The following is a 12423-nucleotide window of genomic DNA, read 5'->3' on the forward strand; positions in this document are numbered from 1 at the left end:
ACACACACACACACACACACACACACACACACACACACACACACACATACATGCAGACACTTGCTTACACACACACACACCATTGGCTTGATCTAAACTAAAAAGTTCAAGAGAGAAGTAGGGTTTCTCAAAAAAATAAAAAAATAAATAAAGAATGATACCATTTAGTCACTTACCTTTTTCCCTTTTGTCTTTCTATCGCCTGTGTCTAGAAGAGTGCCTAGCATACACTTAGGTGTTTGATAAATGTTCATGTAATTTAATCATTCATTCATTCATTTATTTTTATCTTAGGAAATCTTGTTTTATTGAGCAGATAAGAATTATGGGCAATTAACACATTAATTGCAGTCAGGATACAAGTTCACCATTAGCTATCTGAAAAAAAGGACTTGCTTGCTTAGAAAATAATGAAACAAGGGAAGAAATATCTCAGTCTCACTCGTTAAATCCCTGAAAGTTTATATGTGAAGCATATAATAGTGAAGAAAGGGAAGTTTAGCTCATTAAGAGTGGTGTTCAAACACATTTTAGCAAATGTTGGACACATACATAATTAATGTGCTAATTACAAATAATTATCTACTCCAAGGCAAAGACCAAGGACTAGATTATTAAGGACAACTAAGGGGCCAATGAAAATAGCATTATGATGAACCGCTCCCCATTTCCAGCAGTACAATTGAATCAGTTGCAGAATGAACTTCTATTACAGCAATTTCCCACCCCCATACTAGCTCATACCTAGTCCCTTCACTAAAGATAATCTGAATTCTTTTAAGGACAAATATGGAATCTCCTACTGAAGGTGTTTTCTCCCTCCCCCGCAAAAAAAATACATTCTAGGATGATTTCAACAAGTCTTATGTCTTCTCCCTACCAAAGAGTAATTTCTATTCTGAAGGAAATTAAGGTGATTTTTTAAAAAATTCTATATTTATAAGACTATGAAACTATAAGAATAGTGTTAATAGTCTGAGGATGTCAAGAAATCACTGGACCACACTGAATATTTGATCAATGTGATAGTAAATAAAGGTATATTAAGTGACAGTGAGATTATTATTATCAAAATATGCTTGGGCCCCCAGCCACCATCCAGCAATGCTCTACTACAATATTTCAGAATGAATAAAAGTGGCCCTTGAAGTTCATTATATGGTAATCCAACCTCCAACCAAAGGATGTTTGGAAGAATACATTCCCAGAGATCTTTTGGCCAATGAGTTTGTCTGAATACTTGAGGAAAGGGAAGGTAGAGTGGTATGGTAGATTTGGAGTAAGAGGATTTGAAGGCAATTATTGGCTCTAGGTCAATTACTGGCTCTGCATTTACTATCTAAGTAACCTTTGGCTAGTCATTCTCTGTGAGCTTCCATTCCCTCATCTGTGAAAGGGAGAGGTGAGGGCTGGATTAAATGACCTTTGAGGTCCCTCCCAGCTATAAATGGAAAACCTTGTGAACCAGGGATGGTCAAATTATTGATGAAGTAAATGAACCAGGGGGTGTTATTGTTGGTTGCCCATTGGCTGGTTTTCTGTGAAGATTGCAGAAAATTATAAATACAGAGGATGAGTGACATGACAAAAGCAGACTCTTATTGAGAAGATTATTGCAAAACTTCAAAGTTGTGATTTGGATGATAAAGATGCAGGTCACTGTTCCCTCTCTAGGATGAACAGGATTGTTAGGGAAAAACTCACCCTTCCTAAAACCAAGTTGGAAGTGACCTTCTCCTAAGACTGGTTGCCCCCTCTCCCCAAACTAGTAGAGCCCATAACTGAGTCCATAGATGTTAAGGTTTCTCAAATGTATCTTTAACTGAAGTCTAAGAAGAAAAATGTCACCTGTGGAAGTGTCACCTCTGCAAGTTATCTTAGTTAATAGGAATATATGATTCCATACATAATTTCACATTTTTGCTTCACATGTAAACTTTCAGGTTCTTAACAAGTGAGGTTGAGATTTTGATAGTTGGATTTCAGAGGAGTGAAGGGACAATCAAGCAGCACATTTCCAAAAAGAATTCTTACTTTCCTGCTCCACCACCCACTCCTCATAGGATCCTCATTGAAAATCTGTCATAGGCCATGTCTAGACTATACCTGAAGGGGTAGTAGCTAATTCCAGCCACCCAGTCCTGCAAACAGTACTGAGATCTGGGTGCCAGCCTTCAGAATGTTGAAGTCTCTCCACTTAATCACTTTCAAATTTAACAGAGTTTCCTTGGGTGGATTTGGAACTACTCTGGTGACTGTCCTTCTTTTCCTAGGTCCTCTCATGTCAACAGGACTTGCCACTGGTGAACTTCAGGAACTTCTTGGTTTTCTCTCCCCAGTGTCTAGCTGTACCTTGCTTAGTATCGAAGACGTTGTCATCTACCAGAATATGCCTCAACTTCTTCTGACTTGACTCTTCGGAAAGAAGATGTTTTTTTTCCCTCTTCCTTCTTTGTTTTGAGAACTATATCTGGGGCCTGAGGCTTTTGTTTCTATACCTTTGGGGGAATGTCTTCTTACCCAGGAGTAGCATCCTTTTCCCCCTTCTTCCCAGAGCTTGGTTTGGCTGTTGTCTACTCCTTCTCTTTCCCATCTCTAGGAGTACTTGACTTCTTCTGGGATGGTGAAGGGCAGAACTCATTGGCCACCCGGATAGAGTTTTTCTAAGGTTTCAGTTTTTCCTCCTTTTCACTGGAGCTGGACAGACTGGAGAAGACAGCCTTTCTTGGCCTTGAATATTTTTGGCCACGGTAGGTTTAGGAAAGGCTACAGTCCCCACTTTAGACTTATTCACTTGGCTTGATGGTCCATTCAGTTCACTGCTGGAGTTCTTTGAATCCAAAGTGCTGTCCTGATTAGCTACTTTGGCTCCAGAAGGTAAGATTCCCTTCCCCTCCCCTCCCTCACCTTTAGATTTGTAGACAGCTGCAACCTTTGTCCCTGACTTATTATCTCCCCCTTATATTCTTATCTTTCTCATATATCCCTATTAACTGCTTTCCTTTTCACTAGAGCTGAGGATTTCTTGGTGCCAGTGGCTGGCCTGGCTATGCTTCATACTCAGAGCTGTCAGAGTCTAAGATGTCTGAAGAGTTCCCAGCAGGCTTTGGCTTGGGAGTGGCCTTAACAGTTACAGCAGGTTTGGGGAATTCCTTTTGGTTTTTATGGCCTAGTACATAGTCAGTTTTTATGTATGTGCCATATACCACTGAGAAAAAGGTATATTCCTTTCTATCCCATTCAATTTTCTCCAGAGGTCTACCATATCTAACTTTTCTAAAATTCTGTTTACTTCCTTAACATCTTTCTTGCTTATTTTGTGGTTAGATTTATCTGATTCAGAGAGTGGTTGGTTGAGGTTCCCCACTAATAGAGTTTTGCTGTCTTATTTTTTCCTATAACTCCTTTAATTTCTCCTTCAGGAATCTTGAAGCCATCCCACTTGGTGAATATATGTTTAATAATGATATTACTTCATTGTCTATGGTGCTTTCTAGCAAGATATAGTTTCCTTCCTTATCTCTTTTAATTAGATCTATTTTTGCTTTTGCTTTGTCTGGATTGATCAAGATTTCTATTCCTGCTTCTTTTTATTTTTTTTTTTACTTCAGATGAAGCATAATATATTCTACTCCAGCCTTTTACCTTTACCATGTGTGTATCCCTCTATTTCAAATGTGTTTCCTGTAAACAACATATTGTAGGATTATGATTTTTAATCTATTCCTCTATCTGATTCTGTTTTATGGAAGAATTCATCCCATTCACATTCACAGTTATGCTTACTATCTGTGTCTTTCCCTCCATCTTATCCCCTCCCCCTTTATGATTTTAATTCTCCTTTCCCTCCTCAAAAGTTTTGCTTTTGACCACTCCCTCCCTTAATCTTCCCTCTCTTCTATCAACCCTCTCCCTTTTCTTTCCTTTTTCCCTTACTATTAATTCCCTCCCTTCTCTCTTCTCACCCTCTCCCTTTTCTTTCCCTTCCTACTGCCCATAGGGCAAGTTAGATTTTTATAACTAGCTGAATATGTTATTCCCTCCTTGCACTAAATCCCATGAGAGTAAAGTTCAAACAATGCTCATCTCCCTCCCTTCTTTATCTCTACTGCAATATGTTTTTGTGCCTCTTCATGTGATGTCCTGGAGCAGTATTTTTTGGTTTTTTTAAGCTCTATAAGGGAAAATGAGAATGACTTACTGCTTACTCTGCCATCTTGGCTCCTGGAAATCAGGGGCTGCCTTTTGTGAAGGCTTTTTATCTTCCTCTTCCTCCTGTGAGCTAGCACCTGAGACACTGTCTGACCTGGATGCTCTCCCATGGCCTTGTTTGTTAAAGTTTTGAGAGTGGTGACCTCGGTTGATTTAGCCTCAGGCATGGTAGCTTTGTCCAGTCCTGCTTTAGCAGTAGCTGCCTCCTCATCACTGCTGTCCTCAACTGCTCTCAGAAGAATCACTACTTTCCTCCTTTTTCTTGGGAGGCTAGTTGCCTTCTAACTTTCTTTAGCTGGGTGCTAGGGGATATGGAGGACAGAGCAGTGTGGACTCTGCTTGGCCTTTACAGTTTTTTTTTTCCCCTCTACTTCTGTTTTTCTTCCTCTTCAGTGGAGAAATCTTTACTGCTGGTACTCTCCTGGGTAGCTTTCCCAGGGGTTTTGGACAGAATTGGATTCTTCAGTACAGCCCTTTTGGGTGGAGATGCTTCCTCCTCTCTGAATCACTGCTGCTACTGCTGCTGCTGCTTTCACCAACGTGGCCATTGGCTAATTTGGAGGCTGCCTTGGCAGTTTTACTGGCTTAGCTGGGGTATTAACTGGAATCTTAGCTATGACCTAAGCAGGGATTTTAACTGGAGTTTTAACTGAAGTCTTTCATTTCTGTCTTTTGGTAGCTTCATCCTCTGAGCTGCAATCAGGGTCAGGGTCAGAATCAGACAGAATCAGAGATGAAGCTTTCAGCTTTCTTAGGCTAGGCTGCTTGGGGGAAGAGTTGGCTCCCTTGGCTGAGGACTTGGGCAGACTTCTTTTGGCTTTCATTGTCTTCTTAAACAATGGAATCCTCACTGCTACTAACCACCCACTACTCTCTGACACTTTGTCAGGAATGGTTGATTTCCCAGACTGAGGAAATGAACCAGATGACTTGGTGGCTTTTTCTTGTATAGAGGCTATTTGGTCTCTCCTTTGCAGCTGCCATCAGCAAAAGCATTTGATTTCTTAGTCTTCTTTGCTACTGTTAAGCTGCAACTTCTGCTCTTGAGTCTTGGAAGACCTATTGAGCCAGAAATGATAGATTTGAAACAAGAAAATTACATTGGGGTCCTGTGGGAGGTTCCTGTGGCCTAAGCAAACTTGCTAGCCATTTTGAGAAACTGGTTGTGGCATAAGGAAGGAAGAACAAGTCATTGGGCACTATGTACATGTAACACTTCACTCTGCCATCTTCGAGGTTGGAATGCATAACTGGCAAATAATCATTTAGTTTTTCCTTGAGGTCATCAAGTTGAGGAGAAGCTATTATCTCTAAAAAGAAGTTCATTATAATTTTGGCAGCTCTTATCAGTAGGAAAGTTTTTCCTATGTTGCCCAGGAAGTATCACAGTGGGGGCCAGTTTGTCTTCTCTCTCCCTTTCTCTCTCTCTTTCCTTCCATCTTTCTCTCCCTCCCTCCTTCTCTCTCTTCCTTCCTTTTTTCTTTCTCTTCCCCTCCCCATCTGTCTCTCTCATCTTCCCTACATCTCTCTCTTTCCCCCTTCTCCCTCATATGCCTTTCACCCCCTCCCTTGTTTTTTTTTTTTAAGCAATTGAGGTTAGGTAACTTGCTCAAGGTTACACGGCCAGTTATTTCTGGGTGTGGTGCTAAGTATAAGAGCCGGGATTCGATCCCAGGTCATCCCAGCCTGGTGCTCTTACTCATTGTGCCACCTGGCCGTCCCCCTCCCCCCTCCCTTGTTTACTGCCCACTTACTATCTACTGAATTAAACCTAAATTCTATAATTTTCCCCTCCAACATATGGAAAGTATGTGGCACAATAGGAAAAAAACAATATCCATACAGTCACATGACCTATATTCAAATTTTGTCTCTCTTGACTTTTTATTTTGAATGTCCTGGAGCAAGTCATTTAGTTTCCATGACCTTCAGTTTCCTTTTCTGTAAAATGAAGGATTTGGACTAGATAGCCTCTTCCAGCTCTATGTCTATGATTTTTTTTCCCATTGTCCCATCCCTGCAACTACTCCCCTACTGATCTATCTTATCCTAGTCAAACTAGACTATTTATTGTCCCTTGAATGCATCCCAGCTTGTCCTCAATTTGTGCCTTTACTCAATTTGTTTCTACCCCCAAGAGTACTCTCTTCCATTATCTTTATGTGTCAAAATCCACTCTATCTATCATGGCCTAAATTAAATACTACCTCCTTACACATGGTACACACTCAACAAATCATCAGTTAAATTTTAAGCTTATAGAATATAAAGTTTAGAAGGCCAAATAAGGTACTTATATGATTTTTTTAATAGAAAAATTCTTCAGTATGTTTTTTTTCCTAACATTGTCTTGACTAGAAAAAGTGGTGAGTTTAAGACTGTGGACAATTAAGAGCTCAGATATATCAATAGGAAAATGTGAAATGCCCATTCTATGATCATTTCTGCCTGAATGGGACTACTGATAAATTGTTTTAGTCTGGAGATGTCTCAGCAAGATTTCTCTTATAAACAAAAAAAAGGGAGGACAAATTAGCAGATCCACAAAAAGAAGTCTTTACAAGACATTCTGTTGAGATGGTGCAAACACACCTTTGCTGAATCATTACATTTCCTTTTTTCTCCTCTAGCAATCTATTTTAATATGTCAACTTTGACTCAATCAGATTTTTTGCTTTTAAAATGAAAATATTCAATAAATCTGAACATTCAGTTTGATGACATTCTTTCATTCCCTTTGGAAGATGAGAATATTCAGTGTATTTTGTGACATTGTCTCCTAGAATTAATTCCTTAGAATTCTGTTCCCATATTAATAAGGGGAAGGCTACAAAACAAAGATCTGATCCCTGCCACTTTAATCAAGCCTCATAGCAGGGTGGGGAAATAGGTGGAAATCCAATGAAGCAGTCATATTACAGATGTAAAAACAGTAAGGTCTCAGCTTCAAATCCTTGAAGAACCAACTCGATTTCAATCTGTTATCTAGAAATGCTAATTTATATAAAGAAAATAATTTATAATAAATTAAACAATAGTTCTCTGGTTGTCATTAATAATGCATGTCAGGAAGTTGTAAGGATAATTTTATTTTAAAATTATTTATTATTAAAATTATCTTCACCAGTTAAATAACCCCTTCCCATTTGGGTAATAAATGGCTTATTTCTTAAAAATTAATCCAGCCCAACTCAACAAACATTTATTAACCACATACTAAGTGCCAGGCTTGGTTTTTAGCATTAGGGATATAAGGACAAAAACAAAATAATCTCTGCTCTCAAGAAACTTGTATTCTACCAATATCTCTTCTGACTGACATAGCACAGTGGAAACAGCAGTGGCTTTAGACACAGAGGACTTGTGTTCAAATCCTACTTGAGTCGCTTATTACTATGTAACATTAGGTAAACAAATTAGCCTGAATAGGTCTCAATTTCCTCGGCTGGAAAATGAGAGAGGTTAGAGTATACGGCCTCTAAAGTCCATTACACTTCTAAACCTAAGATCTAGAAATCTGGGCCTCAGTTTTCTCATATGAATGTAACCCCAGTCTCTTTATAGGTGAATACCAGTGTCCCCAGACTGTGCAGAGGGTGGGGTGAAGTTGGAGAGAGAGAGACAGGAGCTCTTAAGTTCTTCCTTAGTCTTCCAATTTCTTCATGCCCCACAGTTGCTTCAAACACTTAGGGCATCCAGCTTGGTTGGAGAGGGAAGATAGAAGATGCCTACCCCACTTTAGTATGTTGAAGGAAAAGACTTTTGGAGAAGTCATGAGAGGACCTAGCAGTTTCCATCAGTTCCCCAGATTACTGCCCTTTAGACTTCAGGGAACTTCTTATTTAACTTTGCTTCTGCTGCTCTGCCTGGTGTCAACTCTAAGAAATAAACTGCTCCTCCCAGGATAAGCTCATCACTTCTAATCTCATCACCCTGCTACTAACTCAAGCCTTGATATCATCTTTCAGTGCCTCTTCTCCCCTGTTTGGAGGACTCCACCTGTTGAACATGGGAAGTGAGAGTCCTACTATATTCAACCCTTGTCAAATCAACAGGTGCAAGTCACAAAGAGACAGATTTAAGGAAAAAAATTCCTAACAGTTACACACACACACACACACCAAGCTTCTAAGGACATTAGCAACTTTGAGATTCTGTAATATTACTTCATTCTAACTTCTCGTCTGGATGCTACCAACATCTTTTGTTTCCTAAAGGCATGTGCATTCCGTTTAATTGGGAGAGAAACTGTGATTATTCTTCACCTTACCTATGAAACTCCCATGATTTTTCACTGGTGCTTTTCACATGCACAATTTTACAATCATGCAAGAGAACTAGGCACAGTGGGTAGAAGTTATCAAGCAGCAGAATAGGGATATTTGTAGGAAAGAATTTCCTAGAGAAATCCTAACATAGAGCATGTTTCCTTGGGAAGTGGTGGGTACTTGATTGGTAGAGATAAATGCAAAAATACCTTGTTGAACACAGTAAGATAAGAAACAGAGAACCAAGATTGTCAGAGATGCTCACGACTACCATGGATGACGTCCACTATAAAGACTCAAAAGGAAGGAAGGATTCTCTATAGTTGGTGCTCCAGATGTTCCTGCTTGTAGATAACATGGTATCGATTACATGGAGACATCCTGCACTGCAGAACTTTCTCAGTGAGCTTTATAATGACCCAAAAGATATCAGGTTCAGGATCTGAAGAGGAAAAACCTAGTGCCTTAAATGATGTCTATGGTCTCATAGTGACATGAGATTGGAAGGGCAGACCATGGAATTAGTGCATTGTTATCTATATCTTAGATAGACATTGTAGATATTGGGCTAGGATCGGAATTGAATAGGAAGAGGAAAGTTTATTGAGTTTTGGAAATTCTGTTAACACTTTTAATACTCTCAAATTGCTCCCTGACAGAGTAGGGGTGTGGGAGAGGGACTCTTTTTTTATTAGCAATATTTTCTCAGTGGGAATAAGGGGATTCAAATCATAGAATACCATGATATTGAAATTAAAATTTGAGGTGACTAAAATGTCAATAGAAAGGCTACCTTAATTCAAGGCTTTGTCACAGTCAATTCCTTTTTATTCGAACACTTGACTTCCTGTCTCTCCCTTCTCCAATCCGTCCTCTACATGGCTATAAGCAAAATTTCCTAAAATACATTCGATCATCTCACTCCCTTGCTTAGGAATTTTTGATGTATCCCACTTGCCTCCAGAAAAAAAAATACAGACTCTTTAGCTTTGCATTTAAAAGCCTTCTCAATTGTACTTCAGTCTGCCTCTCCAGATTTATTGAACATTATTCCCTCTGAGCCCTCTATATTTCTGCAAAATTGTCCTATTTGTTCCCTGACTCTATCCCTTAACTCAGTTTCTGTGCAAACTGTCCCTCATGTCTGGAATGTACTCTTATCCTATCCTGTCTTTCATTGAATCTCTATTTTCTTTAAGGCTTACCTCATGTACCATCTTCTAAAACTGAGATCAACAAACTTTTTTTTATATGTCATTAGAGCTAAGAATGATCTTTGTATTTATTGAATGTTGTTGCTCAGTCATTACAGTAATGTCCAATACTTTTTTTTTTCTTTTTGGAGGGTAATTGGCATTAAGAGACTTGTCCAAGGTCACATAACTAGATTTTGTGTTAAGTGTCTGAGGCTGGATTTGAACCCAGGTGCTCCTGACTCCAGGGCCAATACTCTATTCACTGTGCCACCTAGCTGCCCCATGTCCAATTCTTTATGATGCTATTTGGGGTTTTCTTGGTAAAGTTCCTAGAATGGTATGCCATTTCATTCTCTAGGTAATTTACAAATGAGGAATTTAGGCAGAGTTAAATGACTTGTCTAGGGTCACACAACTAGTATGTGTCCGAGGCCAGATTTGAAATCAGGAAGATGAGTCTTCCTAACTTCAAGCCTATGCCTCTATCCACTAGCTGTCCTTTTTATTGAATAAGGAAATATAATTTATTAAATTTTAAATATAATTCATATTTTAAGATGTAAAAATTTTGCAGTTTTAATAACAATAAAACTTTATTTTAAAATATTAAAAATTTCTTTGCTATACAAAAACAGATAGAAAGCTAGAATTGGCTTTCTTTTTAATGTTTCTTAAATGTAGTATATTTTATTTAATAGTGTTATAATTGAAGAATTAGATGCTACTTTACAGGTCATTTATTATATCAGACATTCATTAGCCTATTCTTAAGTAGGCCTAGAGATCTTTAATTCTATATGCTCTTTCTGACCAAAGCATATTGTAAATATTTGTAAATATCATATTGGTAGTAGGTCTCTGTGTACTGATCTCAAACTTCCTTCTTTTTTTTTTCTTTGTGCCCTTTTCCTTGAGTGGATTTGAATTATTTCACATAGATCTTAAGATTATAGATATAGAGCTTGGAAAGTAAATGCATACATACATACAAACACATACACACACAATATAACTCCTATACCCACCCATACATGCACACACACACACGCACACACACACACATATATACGTGCATATACTTGCACATGCACATGTACAGGCCTATATTTGTGTGCAGAGATTGATGTCTTTCAGTGATGCATTATGTCCCATGCTTCTTTGTCATCTTGATGGTTAACTTGTATCCCTGTCCCTGTAATTCTCTTATCTATCATATACTCTGATACTGATTCAGTTCTTAGTCACGGGGAATTAACTGGTGTGCTAGTTCAGCATCCAGTCACAGCCTTGTTTCTAATCCCTTCTGACTGTGAACTCTACTTCTAAGAAAATGTTGCTTCCCTTCTTTCTTGAGGGTAAGTCCTTTCCTCATCTCACAGTTCTAATGTGTCTTGCTCTACCATGCTTTTGCTCACTTCCTATGCTCCTCATGCCTCTAGGTTTCCCTTTGTTTTTCTTTTTTTTTTTGGTAGTGTTGAAAAATTTTTCTTTTTTTTTTATTAATTTGTTTGTTTCCTTTTAGTTTACAGGATTCAATTCCACAATTCATTGAGTTTCACATGTTGTCTCCCTCCTTCCCCTTCCCCCGCCCCCATGACGGCTTATGGTCAAGTATAGGATCTGTAAATACTTTCACATTATACATTAGTCAGGTTATAAGGATGGATTGTACCAGCTGGAATGAAAAATGGTAAAGAGGACATAAAACCAAATAAGAGAATGCAAAAGATCAGGTATTTTGCTTCCACCTGGATATAAACTTAGTTCTTTCTAGTTCTTTCTCTGGATGCACATATTTCTCTCCATCATGAGTCTTTTGGGATTGATTTATATCACTGCATTGCTGAAAAGAGTCCAGTCTATCAAAGCTGGTCATCACACATACGTTGTGTCTGTAATTGTGTACAAATTTCTCCTGGTTCTACTCTTCTCACTCAGCATCAGTTCTTTTAAGCCTCTCCAGGTAAATATGAAGACCATCTGCTCCTTGTTTCTTATAGCACAATAGTATTCCATAACATGCATATACCACAACTTGTTCAGCCATTCCCCAGTTGATGGGCACCCCCTTAATTTCCAATTCTTTACTACCACAAAAAGAGTTGCTATAAACATTTTTGTACATATGGGTCTTTCTCTCATTTCTATGATCTCTTTGGGATATAGCTCTAGGAGTGGTATTGCTGAATCAAAGGGTATGAAAGTATTTATAGCCCTTTGGGCATAATTCCAGATTGCTCTCCAGAAAGGCTGGATCAGTTCACAACTCCACCAGCAACGCATTAGTATTCCAATTTGCCCACATCCTCTCCAGCATTTGTCATTTTCCTGTTTTGTCATCTTATCCAATCATTGGTGAGATGGTACCTCAGAGTTGTTTTGATTTGCATTTCTCTAATCAATAGTGAATTAGAGCATTTCTTCATGTGTTTGTAGATAGCTGTAATTTCTTTCTCTTAAAACTGCCTGTTCATATGCTTTGACCATTTATCAATTGGGGAATGACTTGTATTCTTATAAATTTGACTCAGTTCTCTATATATTTTAGAAATGAGTCCTTTGTCAGAGACATAGGTTGTAAAGATTCTTTTCCAATTTCCCACCTCCCTCTTAATCTTGGTTACATTGGCTTTGTTTGTTCAGAAGCTTTTCAATTTCATGTAGTCAAAATTATCCATTTTACATTTTATAATTTCTCTAATTCTTGTTTAGTCATAAAGTCTTTCCCTCTCCATAAGTCTGATAGG

General features: G+C 38.4%; 2 pseudogenes; both read right to left on the minus strand.

Moving 5' to 3' along the window:
• Positions 1-2197: 2197 nt before the first annotated feature.
• LOC138174943 (nucleolar and coiled-body phosphoprotein 1-like) lies at positions 2198-3697 on the minus strand (annotated as a pseudogene).
• On the minus strand, positions 3294-9690 carry LOC138174944 (nucleolar and coiled-body phosphoprotein 1-like; annotated as a pseudogene).
• Positions 9691-12423: the final 2733 nt, after the last annotated feature.

Source organism: Petaurus breviceps, unplaced genomic scaffold, assembly GCF_028583685.1.
Source record: "Petaurus breviceps papuanus isolate PSGF00001 unplaced genomic scaffold, PetGlider_PUasm1.0 76, whole genome shotgun sequence".
Classification (NCBI taxonomy): domain Eukaryota; kingdom Metazoa; phylum Chordata; class Mammalia; order Diprotodontia; family Petauridae; genus Petaurus; species Petaurus breviceps.